This window comes from Chrysemys picta, chromosome 2, assembly GCF_011386835.1.
Source record: "Chrysemys picta bellii isolate R12L10 chromosome 2, ASM1138683v2, whole genome shotgun sequence".
NCBI classification, from domain to species: Eukaryota; Metazoa; Chordata; order Testudines; family Emydidae; genus Chrysemys; species Chrysemys picta.
Window position 1 is genome coordinate 37,244,346 of NC_088792.1, and position 17,564 is coordinate 37,261,909.

General features: G+C 41.2%; 1 protein-coding gene across 22 annotated transcripts in view; it reads right to left on the reverse strand.

Moving 5' to 3' along the window:
* KIAA1217 (KIAA1217 ortholog) overlaps positions 1-17,564 on the reverse strand; it is a 517,243-nt gene that overhangs the window by 292,624 nt on the left and 207,055 nt on the right. Inside the window, exon 1 of one of the 22 annotated variants that reach the window (XM_065586884.1) lies at positions 11,411-11,667. The exons of the other annotated variants lie outside the window; for them this stretch is intronic. The gene's annotated coding sequence lies outside the window, so the exon portion shown is untranslated. Of the gene's footprint in view, positions 1-11,410; positions 11,668-17,564 lie in introns of those variants that run through there. 22 annotated transcript variants of the gene reach the window in all.

A 17,564-nucleotide genomic window follows, 5' to 3' on the forward strand; every position in this document is an offset into this window, starting at 1 on the left:
TTCACTCAGTCCTACTACTCGTTCAGCCACTCAGAGAAAGAAGTTTGTTTACATTTATGGGAAATAATGTTGCCCTTTTCTTATTTACAATGCCACCTGAAATGGAGAACAGGCATTTGCATGACACTTTTGTAGACAGCATTGCAAGGTATTTACATGCCAGATACGCTAAACATTTGTATGCCCCTTCATGCTTCAGCCACCATTCCAAGAGGACATGCATCCATACCGATGATGCTCATTTAAAAAAAACAAATGTTTATTACATTTGTGACTGAACTCCTTGGGGGAGAATTCTATGTCTCCTGCTCTGTTTTACCCACATTCTGCCATATATTTCATGTTATAGCAATCTCAGATGATGACCCAGCACATGTTGTTCATGTTAAGAACACTTTCACTGCAGATTTGACAAAACGCAAAGAAGATACCAATGTGAGATTTCTAAAGATAGCTACAGCACTCGACCCAAGGTATAAGAATCTGAAGTGCCTTCCAAAATCTGAGAGAGACAAGGTGTGGAGCATGTTTTCAGAAGTCTTAAAAGAGCAACACTCTGATGCTGAAACTACAGAACCCGAACCACCAAAAAAGAAAAACAACCAGATGATGGCATCTGACTCAGATGATGAAAATGAACATGCATTAGTCCTCATCGCTTTGGATCGTTATCGAGCAGAACCCATGATTGGCATGGATGCATGTCCTCTGGAAGGGTGGTTGAAGCATGAAGGGACATATGAATCTTTAGCGCATCTGATACATAAATATCTTACAACTAGGGACCAAGTGGCTAGGCAGCAGTTCTGCAGAAAAGGACCTAGGAGTTACAGTGGACAAGAAGCTGAATATGAGTCAACAGTGTGCCGTTGTTGCTAAGAAGCCTAACAGCATTTTGGGCTGTATAAGTAAGAGCATTGCCAGCAGATCGAAGGACGTGATCATTCCCCTCTATTCGGCATTGATGAGGCCTCATCTGGAGGACTGTGTCCAGTTTTGGGTCCCACACTACAAGAAGGATGTGGAAAAATTGGAGAGTCCAGTGGAGGGCAACAAAAATGATTAGGGGGCTGGAACACATGACTTATGAGTAGAGGCCGAGGGAACTGGGATTATTTAGTCTGCAGAAGAGAAGAATGAGGGGGGATTTGATAGCTGCTTTCAATTACCTGAAAGGGGGTTCCAAAGAGGATGGATCTTGACTGTTCTCAGTGGTAGCAGATGACAGAATAAAGAGTAATGGTCTCAAGTTGCAGTGAGGGAGGTTTAGGTTGGATATTAGGAAAAACTTTTTCACTAGGAGGATGGTGAAGCACTGGAATGGGTTATCTAGGGGAGGTAGTGGAATCTCCTTCCTTAGAGGTTTTTAAGGCCCGTCTTGATAAAGCCCTGGCTGGGATGATTTAGTTGGGGATTGGTCCTGCTTTGAGCAGGGGGTTGGACTAGATGACCTCTTCAGGTCCCTTCCAACCCTGATATTCTACGATTCTATGATGCCGGCTACAACACTGCCATGCAAACACCTGTTGTCACTTCCAGGTGACATTGTAAACAAGAAGTGGACAGCATTGTCTCCTGCAAATGTAAACAAACTTGTTTGTCTGAGTGATTGGCTGAACAATAAGTAAGACTGAGCAGACTTGTAGGCTCTAAAGTTTTACATTGTTTTATTTTTGAGTGCAGTTATTTTTTTGTACATAATTCTACATTTGTAAGTTCAACTTTTATGATAAACAGATTGCACTACATTATTTGTATTAGGTGAATTGAAAAATACTATGTCTTTTCATCCAAAATATTTAACTAATTGGTGTTCTATTATTCTTTAACAGTGCGATTAATCACAATAAATGTTTTTATTCATGCGATTAATCACGATTCATTTTTTTAATCACTTGAGAGCCCTAGTGGAAACAACTGTATTTTCAGCTGATCATGCTGGTATGTAGTCAGAGTACATTTCAAGGAGGAAGATAAATAATAAATAGAAAAATCCAACTCCATGTTCCCTTTTGCCTTAGCTGATAGAGAACCCACTATCTGTCTGGCAACAGTGCAGAGCACTTTGACATGAAACTGCTCACAATGAAATTAGAGTTTTGTCAGAATTTTCAATGGGAAGATGTTCAAGAAATGCACCTACTGCCTCAGGCATCTTGTCTGTCCCTCCCACATTCCACAGGCAGGAAGGGGTGGAGTTAAAGGAGCAGGAAGAAGTCAGCAGGCCCCTCCGTAGACTGACTGGTGGGGAAGCAGGCTGGCCATAGCCTCTCCCACCTTTCCTAAGGATCTCTTTAGTGTAGAAGACTCCTCAGCTGGTGCAGGGTAGGTAGTCCTTATTGCAGACCCTAGGCATAAGGGTGATGTTGAGGTTTAGGCCAATCAAAGGGGGGCGTGGCCAGAGCACAATTCCTGATGGTGGAATGGCCACTTGAGGATCAAAACAACCAAGCAAAACTTAGAGCAGTCTCAAAGCTGCTCTAAGTTGCTCTGAGGGCTGTAGCAGCTGGCATTCCAGCAGGCACCATCCCATGTCAGCGGCATTGAACAGTGCTTCGCTGCAGCTGAGCACTGAGCTATTCTGGGTTCCTATAAGTTGAAAGGTGTTACATACATGGAAACTATTATGCATTTGTAGAGCTGTTAGTGTTGCCAAATATAGCTTGTGATGTTAATAACAGCATTAATAACAGTCCACACATATCCAGGCTCTGGATCTCAGTTTCACAGAATGCTGCTCCCTTCAGTCACAGAGGCAGCGTAAAGTCATCTTCACATAATAAAGCAGTGTATCGTAATGCATATGAACAACACATATGGCAACTCTTTGAATTTGCATTCCCTGACTCTTGAATCTTATCATGCTACATTAACATTCTCTTAACATAGTTCTTTATATGGAATTTCCTAATTTTTTTTTAAAATTGGAAAGGTAAACAATTCCATACAATTGCAGTTCCACCACTACCAGAACATCATGCATTCTTATTACATCTTCTGAAATGTACATGAGTGAGACCAGGGCTCCTTTTGGGTTGTGCCTCATTCAGTTCTCCCTTACAAGATGCACACATTCACTACACAACTAAGCGGAACCACTATACCAGCTCGGATCTATTTCTACCACCCTTTCCCAAGACCTGAAGACCAGCAGGATGGGAGAGGAAAACACCTACAATGGGGCACAAAGCAACCCCACATATCAGCCATGAGGAATCAGACACAAAGAACTTCTTTAAGCAGCAGGGCCCTAGGAAACCAAAATCTGCAGCAGCGGAAGCCAGAGCTGCTGCACTAGCAGGACAGCGAGTTAGTGGCCCAAGCAGACCTACACCTGATCCAGTACTCAGGGTAATTTTTTTTTAAATTAACTGTACCTCAAAAACATTTGTAAGAATTTTCTTCAAAAGATTTACAGAAATATTCTCTCCTTTGCCTGCAGAGTACATACAGTATTTTTCAGCCCAAAGAGTTTTCCCCAAGTTAAAATCATAGGGAATTACAATGGAAAATAGTTGCAACCTCAAACGTGATGAGGAGGCTACCACCTTTCTATATCACAATATATTTTTGTGTACGGAGAGATGGTTAGCAATTCTTTCTCCTTTCTTGGGGGATGGGTTGTAAAATGCTGGATTTTTTTTTTTTTTAAGTACACCTCTACCTCGATATAATGCTGTCCTCGGGAGCCAAAAAATCTTACCGCGTTATAGGTGAAACCGCGTTATATTGAACTTGCTTTGATCCATGGGAGTGCGCAGCCCCGCCCCGCACGGAGCACTGCTTTACCGCGTTATAGCCCAATTCGTGTTCTATCGGGTCGCGTTATATCGAGGTAGTGATGTACTTAACTATTTTCCCCCCAAGAGTGAGGCTTCCGTCCCTGAAAATTGTCAACTTGTGGAGCATAAAGCCTGCAAGGATTCTGTAGCTCAGCTTGATGTTCTAGTAATAGGGCGGGAGGGAAAGGTTTAACCACAAATTGCATTGGAGAACTCTGAAATGACAAATTTGAGAAAATATATTTCTATGTATTATATCAGAAAATTAAGCAATCATTTTTCTGCTCTTCTGGGTTTGTGGCAATATTAATCTGCTATGAGTTAGAGTAGTTCAATTTAAGTGTTTTTTGATGTTGCCCCTGGAGGAGACACTACAAAAAAAGCTCTAGAGTTAATATTTGAGCTTTTCTGCAAAATCTTCTGCAATAATACATATAATTAAGTGTGCAGCAGTGATGGCAGGCAGCAAAAACCCTATACAACTATGGATTTACCTCTGCTTTCCTTTAGGTAGAGCTGGAGGGCTGGGACACTTGGCCAGTATGTACAGTTCTCCCTGGCTTATGTCAGGAATGAATTTGAAAACGTGAACATAAAGTAAACTCATCTGTATTCATTTCTCAATGAGTTTGGTCTGTTGAGCAGGGAGGATGGTAAGACAGGGATTGGTGATTAGGACATCTATATTAACAATTTCCAGCACATTTTTATTTATTATTACTCAGCTCATATCATTATATGGATTTTTTATTTTATTTTATATTTTACTGTCAGTTTGTATTCTGAAATGGCTTGATTCTTTACTACGTTTTATTAATCAATAAAATGCAAAGGATCTGACACAATAGCCCTGACTCACGTCTGCAGACAGTGCATTTTTGACTGTTTACATTTAATCTGTCTCATCTTGTCCCCTGTCTATGTTGATTTAGTGGTATTCAGGCCCAAAAGCAGGAGCAACCCTCCCAAATTGGCAGTCAGTATTGAAGGACTAGGTGGACTCTTTTTCATTAATGTTAGAAATCATCCAATCCGAACTCACATAGCCCATATCATCCCCCTCCTGTCCAGTATGCTGCCATCTTACTTGGTCCATCCCTGGTTCTTGGAAGAGATGTGTTTGAAAAGCTCTGTTCACAGGCCAAAATACATCAGTATGAAATATAGCAACAAAGTCCACTTTTCTGGTCACACTTTTCTAACAAACTGGTCCAAGAGAAAATCCTAGACCAGTGAGCTCAGGCTTACTGTATATGTCAGTGATAATGTCTTCTTATTGTTCCCCATTACTTTTTAACTGTAAATACAGAATACAGAAAAAATTTCATCTCAATTCAAACTAAATGTTTACTATTCACTAGCATTAGGAAGTGCCCAACCCACTGAAGACTAAAACTAGAAATTGTCATACATTGTAATAATAATGATGAGTACAGTATGCTATATTTATATATCATTTTCAACTAGAAGCAATCTAAAACGTATAATACCCTATGCTTTTTTTTTTTTTTAATTGATGCTCACTCACCCCCTACAGAAATGAAGTGACCTCTGGGTTGCAATGTGGCTGCTGTTCTGTACTAGATTCACTGTACATTGTTTTTTAGGAAGGGAAATTAATAATAATAATACATAGTTGTCATACAGCACTTTTCATTAGTAGATCTCAATGCACTTTACAAAGCAGGTCAGTATCATTTTCCCCATATTACAGAGGCAAAGAGAAGTGAAGTGACTTGCCAAAGGTCACCCAGCAGACCAGTGGCAGAGCAGCCATGTGAAACCACAGGGGGATTTATTCTCTCTCTTTCTCAAACATACACACACAAAACATATGCAACCATGTAATTACCCAGACTGGAATTAGGCCAAGTCACCAGCATTAAAGTACCATGGGAACTTTAATGGGGAGTGGTGAGGGACTCTGTTTTAGGTCTGACCCAAAAGGCAACTATAGTTAAAGCAATACTACTGAATGTACAACACAGTTTAGCTAAAAATTATCAGTGCAATGTATGGAAGCAAAAAATTCTATTATTAGGCCCTATTTGGAGCCTGTGACCCTGGTTCATCCTGGAGTTCAAGCCCTGATAATCAATGTGCTTGAAGCTCATCCTAGTGGATAATAGAAAATTCTGCTCCATTTCCTCTGGGACTTCATGCTCATTAGTCACAGCATACCAATTAAAAGCTTTGTTAGAAAACTAGAGGAATGTGACATAGCACATGTACAGACCAGGAAGCTTCTTTCACATATAACATGGATGAATGGCTTTGTATGGAACGCCAAGCATCACATTAGTAGGTCGTGTGCATCAGCATGCAAGATCAACAAAAGAAGCACAAGAATTTTTAAGTCAGCACTCTTAGTAAGCAACTGTTTTTAATTCTGACTGATAAGAATTCAAATATTTTCCACAGCCAACATCTTTCTTCTCGCCAAAGCAATGTTAAAGAAAACTTTTTTAAAAAATGCATTCTTATGTGATAATCCTAAAAAAAATATTAAACATGACCTCTGGCTATTGACCAGATTCTTTTCTTAGCTGTCAGAGGTGAAGTTGGGGTTAATGCCCTGGCAAACTGCTTATGAACTAGAACAACATCTATTTTCAAAAGGGATTATTGCCATTATAAACCACTGTCAAGTGTTTGTAACAGCAATTCTTAATTAAGAAAATAACAGGACTCAGCGTCTGTGCTCAGATCATGCAGCTAACAACTGACTCTGCCTCAATCAAAACAGAATGGAATACAACACACATGCAGATTTATTTTTGTAATGATTTGTGTTTGAGATCTAAACTAAAATATTTAATGTAAGACTTTAAAAATAACCATTGGAAACATCTGCCAAAAAATTTACATTACATTTTTATGAACCCCGGGATTTTATTTCAGCATTTCCCTATAGCAAATCTGTTGCTTCCAGAGAGGTTTTAGGGTTAACATCTCATATTGGCAATGTGCTATAAACCTTAGTGGAGGCAATAAACTCCACCTTTCAACTTATATTTTCATTTCTACAATTCAGAGGCAGGATAATGGTGCTGTTTTGCATATTTTTATACTACAGACAGAATATTTTGCAAAATATTCCATATGTGACACATATCATCACAAATTATGTTATTGCACCTTGAGAGATGCATCACAGAAATATGCACAGAATATAAGCTGATTTTGTAGCATGAGAGGGCCTTCGAACCTCTGGGGAGAGTGCAGGCAGAAAGGCTGTGCAGGGGACTCTTAGAGCTGGCTAATGTCTAAGGAGGGTGTTGGGGCTGGCCGGGGCAGGGCTTCTGGAGCCACAAAACTTCTCTAGAGTGGTGATGACTGCTATTCTAGTCTGTTGGTTGTAAAAGCGGAGGAGCTTTGCCACCTCACAGACTGAAGGATGGGGCAGAAATTCATTCCCTACTCTAATCTTGACAGGATCCCACACTGAGTATGGTGCGAGTTTCACTCTTTTACTAGGGTTACCATTCGTCCGGATTCCCCCAGACATGTCCGGATTTTTGAGCTAAAAATAGCGTCCGGGGGGAATTTGTAAATGTCTGGACTTCCCCCCCCCCATGCAGAGCGCGCGCGGCTAACAGGGCAGCCGGCCGGATGGTGCCACTTACATGGGGCTCCGACAGCCACAGAGAGCCCCTCCTCCCCCCTGCAGCAGAGCTCCCTCCCTCCTTGCATTCGCAGATCGCCTCCGGCAGTCTGGAGCTCTTCCTCCCCGGCTCCCCAGCGTGCCAGGATGAACGGCTCAGGCAGTTCCTGAGCAAGCTCACAGAGACCTTATGCGAACCGAAGGCCAACAACAAGGGAGCCAGGGGGTCGGAGAAGGGGCAGGGAGGTTTTGGATGGGGCAGTCAAGAGACGGGGGGGGTCGGAAGTTCGGGGGGGGCTTTCTGGGGGAGGGTGTGGATAAGGTTTTGGGCAGTCAGAGTACAGGTAGGGGGTAGGGTCCTGGGGGGCAGTTAGGAAGCGGGGTCTTAGGAAGGGGCAGTTAGGGGATAAGGAACAGGGAGGCTTAGGTAGGGGGTGGGGTTCTGGAGGGCAGTTAGGAGCACGGGTCCCAGGAGGGGGCAGTCAGGGGACAAGGAGCGAGGGAGGGGTTGGGAGTTTGGGGGAGGCTGTCAGGGGGCAGGAGTGGGGAGAGGGATCGGAGCAGTCAATGGGACAGGGAGCAGAGGGGTTTAGATGGGTCGGGAGTTCTGGGGGGGGCTGTCAGGAGGTGGGGAGTGGATGGGCGTGGGAGTCCCAGGGGTCTGTCTGGGGGTGGGGGTGTGGATAAGGGTTGGAGCAGTTAGGGTACAGGTAGGGTCCTAGGGGGCCAGTTAGGATGGGGGTAGGGTCTCAGGAGGGGGCAGTCAGGGGACAAGAGGCAGGGAGGCTTAGGTAGGGGGTGGAGTTCTGGGGGGCACTTAGGGGTAGGGGTCCCAGGAGGGGGCAGTCAGGGGACAAGGAGTGGGGGGGAGGGTTGGGGGTTCTGAGGGGGGCGGGAAGTGGGTGGGGCAGGGGCGGGGCTAGGGCAGGACGGGGGCGGGGCTAGGGCGGGGCTCCTGCCGTCCTCTTTTTTGCTTGCTGAAATATGGTAACCCTACTTTTACTGCACTTCTCACAATCAATGCTTAACCTAGCAGCAAATTCAATCAGAACAGTGACTCTGTAGGTTAATGCAATAATCACTATGTTTTCAACAGTAGGCCACAAAGAGCCTTGGTTGTTAGTCAGTTTGATTGAGTCTGAGGATATGCCTAACTATTTTCTTAAAAGCCTCATTTATAAATGTGCCTTAACTTGGCCTTTTTTTTTTTTGGATCCTCTAATAACTATGGCTGTAAATGAGGGTCCTTGGACTATCCAATTTGCTGATGCCATACGGTAATCATTGATAGGTGTGAAACAGAGGGGTCCTGTTTAAAATATTGGGCGTGAAATGTTCCTCTGGACATAGGCAAAAAGTTATCACAATTTAATGTGAAGGGCAGTGTTTTCCACACCACATCACACCCCTCAATGTGCAACGCCAATATCTAAGGAGATATTTAAATTACTCAGTTCAGTGTTTTTACTCTGGAGCCTACATAATACCACACATCACCACAGTATCACAATGCTGTTGCTTTGCAAAACTTTGCTTGGCAATAACAAGGATTTCATGACAATTTTGAATTTGATACTCCACTACCTCAATCCCCAAGTGTCAGAAGAACTATGCAAGGCCCACCACTAAACAAATGAAAATACAAAGGAAAGCTGCTAAACAGGCAAAGTGAGTGGCTGAAGGGGTAAACTAAACACACACACCCCGAAGAAAAGACTTGTTTTCTCATATTTTCTTCAGACCCAGACCTAATGAAGGCGTTATGCCAGGAGAGGTATAGTTTTGTGACGGTAAAAGAACAAAACTGCCTTTGCAAGAGCCAAAACATACGATGACAAAGTACCAGGTTTTTCACTTTTTGTGAATCCAAAGAGCAGTGTGAAGGGGCATGCCATCACACTGGTCAGGAGGAGGCTAACGAGCTCTTCTGGGCCTGTGCTACCCTAATGAGATGCATCTGCAAGGCATGTTCAGCCTGGAGTAGGAGGAGCTTATAAGGGGAAACTTACCACAGGAAAGGATGGTGAATGAGAAGAAGGCTGCTCCACCCAGAGATTGAGGGTAATAGAGGCAGTTCTGTGGAGAAGGAGACAGCTGTGGGATACACCACTGCTGGAGCCATCCTGGCTGACAGCAAAGCAATATGCCCCAGGAAGAGGAGTAGAAAGTAAAGCCCACAAAGGGGCAATAAACGTTGAGAGACTAAGACCTAGTCTACACTACAGAGTTAGCTGCCATAGGTCAACCTATCTCGGTAAGTGTCTATACTATAATGTTGCTCCTGCCCATGTAAGTCATCCACTACACTGATCTAATAACTTCACCTCCATGAAAGGCGTAGCACTTCGGTTAATTATAGAGCCCGTGTAGATACTGCATTGCTTACATCTCCTGTTGCTGATTTGACAACCCAAATCCCCCAAGCCCAGAGCTGGTCAGTGTTGCTCGGGCTGTCAGGACTTGGACTGACAGTGCCCCACAATACCCTGCTTAAGTCAGTGCAAGCGCTCCTGGTGAGGACGCGCACCACCGACAGAAGGAGTGTAGTGTGGACACAAAGAGCCAATTTAATTACTGTGATGGCTGTAGGTCAACCTAACTTAACTCCACTTAATTTTGTAGAGTAAGCCTATAAAGCCCTAAGCCTGTAAAGCTAAACAAACAGGACTGTCTGAGAGACTGGCCCTTGTTCTAGCCAGATCTGCATCTCTTGCAAGGGAAAAGGAGAAAGAGGAATCAGCCCTCTGCCTGGGTGCAGTTGCCTCAGAGAGCTCCCCAAGTGTTACCACATGGGGTAGAAGAGAGCATAAATGATGGACAGTAGGACCTTGCGGGGTGGGTCTAGGGAGACACCCCCCCCCCAAACAAACAAATAGGATTTGGGTTTTCTGGGGCTTGGGGTTTGTTTGTTTGTTTGTTTTTTGCCAGTTTTGCAGCTCTCTAACTATAAAACTATGTCCTGGTGTGGGATTGGAATCTACTGCAAAGTGCTACAGTAGTGGCTAACACAAGTGCTCAAATTATGAGTCAGGGCCCCCAAAAATATGAGAATAAAAAATTGAAAATTGTATTTGCTTTTTGGTTTCTGAATCTTTAGGGTACAGTCAGGTCACATTTTCAAGCTCTTCTCTGCAACCATGAGGGGCCAGCAACTTACTTTTAATTTTAAATGAAAGCTGTGATTCTCATGTATTCGCGTGACTCTAGGAATGGGGGCTTTAAGAAAACCAACCCATTTTGCAAGATTCATGCTAAAAATCACAAGTGGCTCAGTAGCTTTTTTTTATACTGATGTTTGTGAAAGGGAACGCAATAAAAATGTTAATTTTCTTTGACTGATTGTAAAAGCCATAACACCTTGATTAGCATTTTAAGTTTACTTCCCAATGCGCCAAGATAGACCAAAAACAGTTTTGATGACAGCTAGCAGCATCTTTACTGATTTTAAGAGGTTGCAGTAAGCCAGTTGCTGGTTAGTGCTCAGCAGAGCAGACCACAAACAGATACTGAAAAGTAAATGCATCCAAACTTTAAGAACACTAAAGACAATTTGGGTTGCATGAAAGGAACTGAAAGCAGAATTTGATGCAGAATCTTGAGGGGACTGAGTTTTCACTAAATAACACATTAACAATGTTTTCATTTTTGGTGCAACTTAGTTTTTTCATTATTTTGTGTCCTAGTGAAACAGAAGGAATCTACCTAGATTTTTAAAAATAAGGGGGAAAAAAGGCATTTAAGAAGTGTAGTAAATACTAGTTTAAAAAAAGGCAGGCTAAAAAGTTGATTCATACTAATTAGATACAGAAAATCAGCACTTACCCAAACACATTTTTAATAAAAAATACCTGTATGTATATGTATTTATAAATAGGTTGTGATGGTGAATTATAAACTCTATTTAGATTTACAACATACAAACTACATTGAAACTCACTAATTTACAAAACAGACTTTTGCTGCTCTGTAAGATTAATTTCCCATTTCATTTACAGTAATGAAAACTCAAAGAAAATCTACTTACTTGCAATTTTGTTGTTAAAATAATCCAGAATTTCCAGTCAGTATATAAATGGAAAGAGTTTGAGAATTTTTGTGCTTTGCTCCTCGGGTGTGTGGAATCTTTTTGGACTTCTTCACATTACGTTTCTCACCATGCCACAGTTTTACCACTAACACTGGATTTTTTTTTGAACAAACTTATCGTAAGGATGAATATTTAACCCAGCAGAATCACAGTGCCCTTTTGAACGGGTACCTTGTATTTCTCGTGACATTTATCGTCACCCAACTCGTGTTATGTTACAGCACCGTGTGGACATTTGGAGCAAAATGAAACAGGCCTCTGAAGTTGTGTGTGTTAAAGAAAAACATGTGGAGGATTTCCTGCTGTGGACTCCCCACTGAGGCACAAATTCAAGGGGGTGTGGAATTCACTTGTTAAGGCTCTCTGTCTGCTTGTATCCACAGTGTCTAGCAATGAATGGATGAGTTGATTACTATTGCTCTTCAGATAACTTTTAATATCACCCCCATCCCTAGAAAATGCTCTTAACAAATATGATAACTGGGGGAAAATAGAGAATTAGCTTCCTCTGCCTTCTAATGTCTCTAAAGGCAATTGGATTTTTTATTTTTTTAAGATCCTATTTAAACTCATAAGAGCAAAAGAAATGTATATATGTGCTGCATGCAGATGCTGAGCATAGCCATGTGTTTCTTTCTTCCTCTCCCACGACCTCCCTAAGGTTCCCCCTACCTCCCTGCCTCTGCCTCCTTATCTAAGATAAGCAGCCTCAGGTTACACACACAGTAAAAGCATGGTCTGGAAAATTAAATTGTGAAAGGATTAATGTCTTTTTTCTCCCTTCACAAATACTTTTTGCTTCCAGAGACTACATTTCAATTTAAGAACCAAAGCCACTGGCCACTTTGGCATAGAGGAGCACCTAACATCCATACAAAACGAAAGCTACACAATCATACTCCAGGGATACTTTATCTGCCAAAGTAACAGTAGTATGGTCTAGCTCACTGATATAGATAAACATGCAAAAAAGTAAATAAAACAGTTCCTTAAAGAAAATAAGCTTCTAAAAGGCACTGTCATATTTTTAATTATTTTTAAACTGAGTTATTTCACTATCTATTCTTTGTAATACTAGTTAGGCATTTGAAAAAAAATCCCTACCACTTTCCTTGTCCCATTTTCAAATGGTAAACATTGTTGTCCTTTTGTGTTTTGAACAGAGCTGAAATATAGGCCCACCCAACATATTAGAGACTGGAAGTGTTTGTTTTTTAACTCTGCCCTGCTCCATCTCCAAAAACCAGCCACCACCAAAAAAACTACTATGAGTCAGGAAGAAAAAAAACCTCTCTTTACATGAGGTCTTAAATTATGTTAAACTCAAACCTGGTGCATCCCATAAGTTCATGATGTGGGAAAATGGAACCAACTTCCACAGAGGCTTCAACACTCCAATTCCAAAAGGGGCTATTTTGTCTCTCTTGTAGATTCATAGTTTTCATTGCTATCATCTAATCAACCTCCTGTGTAGCATAGGCCATAGAATTTCCCTAAAATAATTCCCAGAGCAGATTTTTTAGAAAAACATCCAAACTTGATTAAAAAATTGTCAGTGATGGAGAATCTACCATGAACCTCAGTAAATTGTTCCAATGGTTAATTACCCTCACTGTTAAAAATGTATGTCTTATTTCCAGTCTGAAATTGTCCAGTTTCAACTTCCAGCCATTGGATCAGGTTATGGCTTTCTCTGCTAGAGTGAAGAGCCCATTATCAAATATTTGTTCCCCATGTAGATACTTTTAAATTCTAATCAAGTCACCCATATCCTTCTCTTTGTTAAGCCAAATAGATTGAGCTCTTTGAGTCTATGTTTTCTAATCCTTTAATCAATCTCATGGCTCTTCTCTGAATCCTCCCCAATTTATCAATATTCTTTATGAACTGTGGACACCAGAACTGGACACAAGATTCCAGCAGTGGTTACACCAGTGCCAAATACAGAAGTACTATAACTTCTCTATTCCTACTTGAGAGTCCCCTGTGTATGCACCCCAAGGATCACATTAGCCCTTTTGGATACAGCAGGGAACTTGGAACTCATGTTCAACTGATTATCAGTAAGGCTATGTTTTACTCACAGGTATTTTTAGTAAAAGTCATAGACGGGTCATGGGTGGTAAACAAAAATTCACAACCCCTGACCTGTCTATGACTTTTACTATATACCCCTAACTAAAATGTGGGCTGGGGGACAGCAGGTGCTCGGGAGGGGGCAGGCTGGGGGGGTGTGTGTGTGGCCCGGGACCCCCGCTGGTGCTGGAGGGGGGGGAAGGGTTGGCAGGGCTGGCAAGCTCCTTTCCCAGCTCTGAGCCGCATGTCCCTGTAGCTGCCTGAGCCACCCCTGGGCCAGGTGCACCGGCCGCTGCAAAAGTCACGGAATCTGTGACTTCCGTGATCTCTGTTACAAACTCGCAGCCTTACTTATAGTTGCTGAATTAGCTGCTCAAGAACTGTTATGCACCCCACCAACCATATATTCCTTTCTAATACATATAATTAAAGGAGGGTGGCCTACGGAAAACATACAGGATAGAAAATGTGTGAAAAAGGAGGGAAAGAGGAAGAGAGAAAGAGAATCAGATACAATCTGGGAAAATGAGGAAAAAGGAGACGTTAAAATGGCAGAGAACCAAAAAAGAAAAATGCAGAAAGCTGAATGGAAAAAAGAGTAAAGAGCGAAAGAAGAGTTAGGCACACAAAAGAATGAACAAAGCAGAAGTAAAGACAAACGTAAGAAAAACAAAGGAGAAGATAATAAGGAGACTATTTTACAAAATTTGAACCTTTGAATCCCTCCCACAGTTTATGACCCATCTAAACACAAATGAAACATCATCTCAAACCTATATACATACATACTTCACTGGCATGGCCATTTTCTGACATTGGCTTTTGCTACCCCTTCTGTAGAGTGTTAATGCTAATCTGACCAGAGTTACTGACCAAGGCTATTTGCTGTGGATTTCTGTCCATAGGAGTTCTGTACACTCCTTCCCAGGACTTCCAGTAGTATATTAAGACCAGATTCTGATCTCAGTTACACTGCTGTAAGCCTGGAATAACTCATCTGAAGCACAGTTGCACTGATGTAACCAAGTTCAGAGTGATGCCTATGTATGTAGAACAGGACAATTCACTTGCAACTACAACAATAACAAAAAACCCACTAGCATAAAAACAGAATAATCCAAGAAGAGGAGGTGCACAGCTGGCTGATATCCCATGCAATCAGTCATAAATATTATACTCTAGTGGGACTCATTCTGCAGTGAAAAAAGATTAAAATAGCTTTGCTAAAATGCCCTAGTCCTCAAACAAAACTATGCATAACAGTGACACTCTAATGCTTCCTTGTAACACATTTATTCACTGAAATCACTGAAGGCTGTGTAAATTGCCATCATTTACCTAAAATGAACTGGATTAAAATGTTTTTAACCAAATACTTTTTCCCTCAGGAGTACACGTTATGTCTTTATCTTCTTCCACAGAGGCTTTCTACCCTATCAGCAGCAAAGGACAGGCATTGTAGGAGGAAAAGCACACCACAATGCCATCAAAGTTAAAGCTGTTCTTTCACCCACAGATCTGACTTCTACATTTCACAAATCAAAAAACAATTTGAGCTATTTTAGATATTGGTCTTTTCCAGATCAATAGGACTTAACTCCTTAAAGCTGAAAAAGAAAATCCAAAGAACTGCAGAGCAAAAATGACATTACAAAATATAGCCCGAGGCTGCAGATATTTTTTATGTGCATTGAAGAAAAGATTGCATTACCGAGCTAGACCAAAAGTCATTTCCAACAGAGTCCCTTCATCCTCATTTGCTCCATACATTGTTGCCATGAAAGGGATTACATTATAGAGCACAGCACTAAACCCATGTATTCCCTTTTTTTAAAAATCATACTATAAAAATAATCATCTCAGCTCCTCATATCATTCATAGAAAGATTAATAAAAGATGATATTCCTTTTCTCTGTTTTTTTTCCCTCCATGCTAATAGGACAGCAGTAAAGTTTATGCTCCCCGTAAGGTGCAAAAAATGTATTTTGCTGCAGATACCCAACATCAAAAGTAATTGCTGTTACAAACAAATTGCAAGATGTGGTCACATTTGGCACACATCAAGATTTTATATGAAAAATTTAGCATAATACCAGCTGCAATGTGGGTTTTTTCCAGATATATACTGGCAAAATCACTTGTGACGAATAATAGTCATGTGATGAATGAAGCCATATGCAGCAGAACCTGTTCAGAAATTTTAAAATATTTTAGTTTTAGTTCAGCAAAAAATATCTGCATATTAACTAACATACCTCACATTGTGAGGAGACTCTCCAACTAAAATACAGAGCAGTACTCAAAATGCAATTATTTATATTTATTTTTCTTTGAGGGATGAGAAACATATACAGCATTTATCTCCCCATTCTTTTTGCTCCTCCCCTTCCTCCTCTCTCTGAACACATTCATTTCTCAATTTAAATGGATACTGTCAGTCCCTTCCAACCCTGATATTTTATGATTCTATGAATATTATTTGAGGCAATACATAGCTCCTGGAATCTGTTTGCATGCACTAGCATGGTGACATCTGCATCACACACATCCACTGATCTGGAAGCCTGTGCATGGCCTTTTATTCCCTAAAATATTTGATGCACCTGATATGTATTCCAGGAGCTATGTATTAAATATCTTAATTTTCAGAAAATTTAGTACAAAAGAAGTTTTGTACAGTTCTATGGTTAGATTCACCAAGCCACAGGTTTTTAAACTAATGTTAGAGACAGTAAATATACCTTAAACCAGAGAGTGTTAAATTATTTTGACACCTTGAGCCTGTTGATTCTTTGATGGTCAATGTTATTTACTATCATTAAGTAGATATCTCCAAGACAGACACATCCACTTAAGTGTTAGTGTTCTCACCATAGGTCCCCTTAGAGCTCATCAGTTGCTTGGGTTCCCGCAGGCAGGGCTGAGGATGCAAACATAATTCATCGCTGCCCGAGGGATGCTATCTAAGACAAGCCTTTCATTCTTTCATTCCTCAGCCAGAGGAATTGATGTGTGCAGTCCTCAGGAGTTAGCTGCTTCATCCAGAAGCACTCCCTGGCTGCTAACCTAACAGCAGCATTATGATAGTATTAATTATACAAGACAATTAGGCACTCAGGCTTCCTAGTAAAGACAAATAAAGAGGTTCCCAGGCTCCATGAGGCAGATGAGGTTGAGGGGAAAGGGAGAAATGTAAAGGGAAGATGTTTGGAAAGTTATGTATATTGGGAGAAGCATTTTAGCAATTATTATTTTTTAAATTTTAATTCAACCACCAAGAAGTGCACATACCTCACAGATTTACAGCTAGAAGGGACCATTAGATAGATCATATAGTCAGGCCTTCTGTATATCACAGGCCGTAGAACTTCACCCAATTACCTCAATATTGAGCCCAATAACTTGTGTTTGACTAAACCTCATCTGAGTAACATGGGACTATACCACTGTAACATATTCTTCCCTATCTTCCAGTTTCCTGTCCCAACTCTCCATCACACCAAAAATAAAATTCTGAGAACTTTAGAGTAGGGGCTGTTACTATTTAATTGTACTCTAAAGTGCCCGGCACACTTTTGGGTGCTGTAAAATCAATAACCAACATCCATAATAAACAACTTCCTGTGAGGGATTAAGCTTTAGCACCAAAAGGAAATAAGCCCTGTTTAAAGTGGATATCAGTAAGATTAGACAAGTAAGATTAGTTTTTTAAAGGTTTCAGAGGAGCAGCCGTGTTAGTCTGTATCTGTAAAAAGAACAGGAGTACTTGTGGCACCATAGAGACTAACAAATTTATTTGAGCATAAGCTTTCGTGGGCTACAGCCCACTTCATCGGATGCATAGAATGGAACATATATTGAGGAGATATATATATATATATACATACAGAGAGCATGAAAAGGTGGGAGTTGTCTTACCAACTCTGAGAGGCCAATTAAGTAAGAGGAAAAAAAACTTTTGAAGTGATAATCAAGATAGTCCAGTACAGACAGTTTGATAAGAAGTTTTTTAAA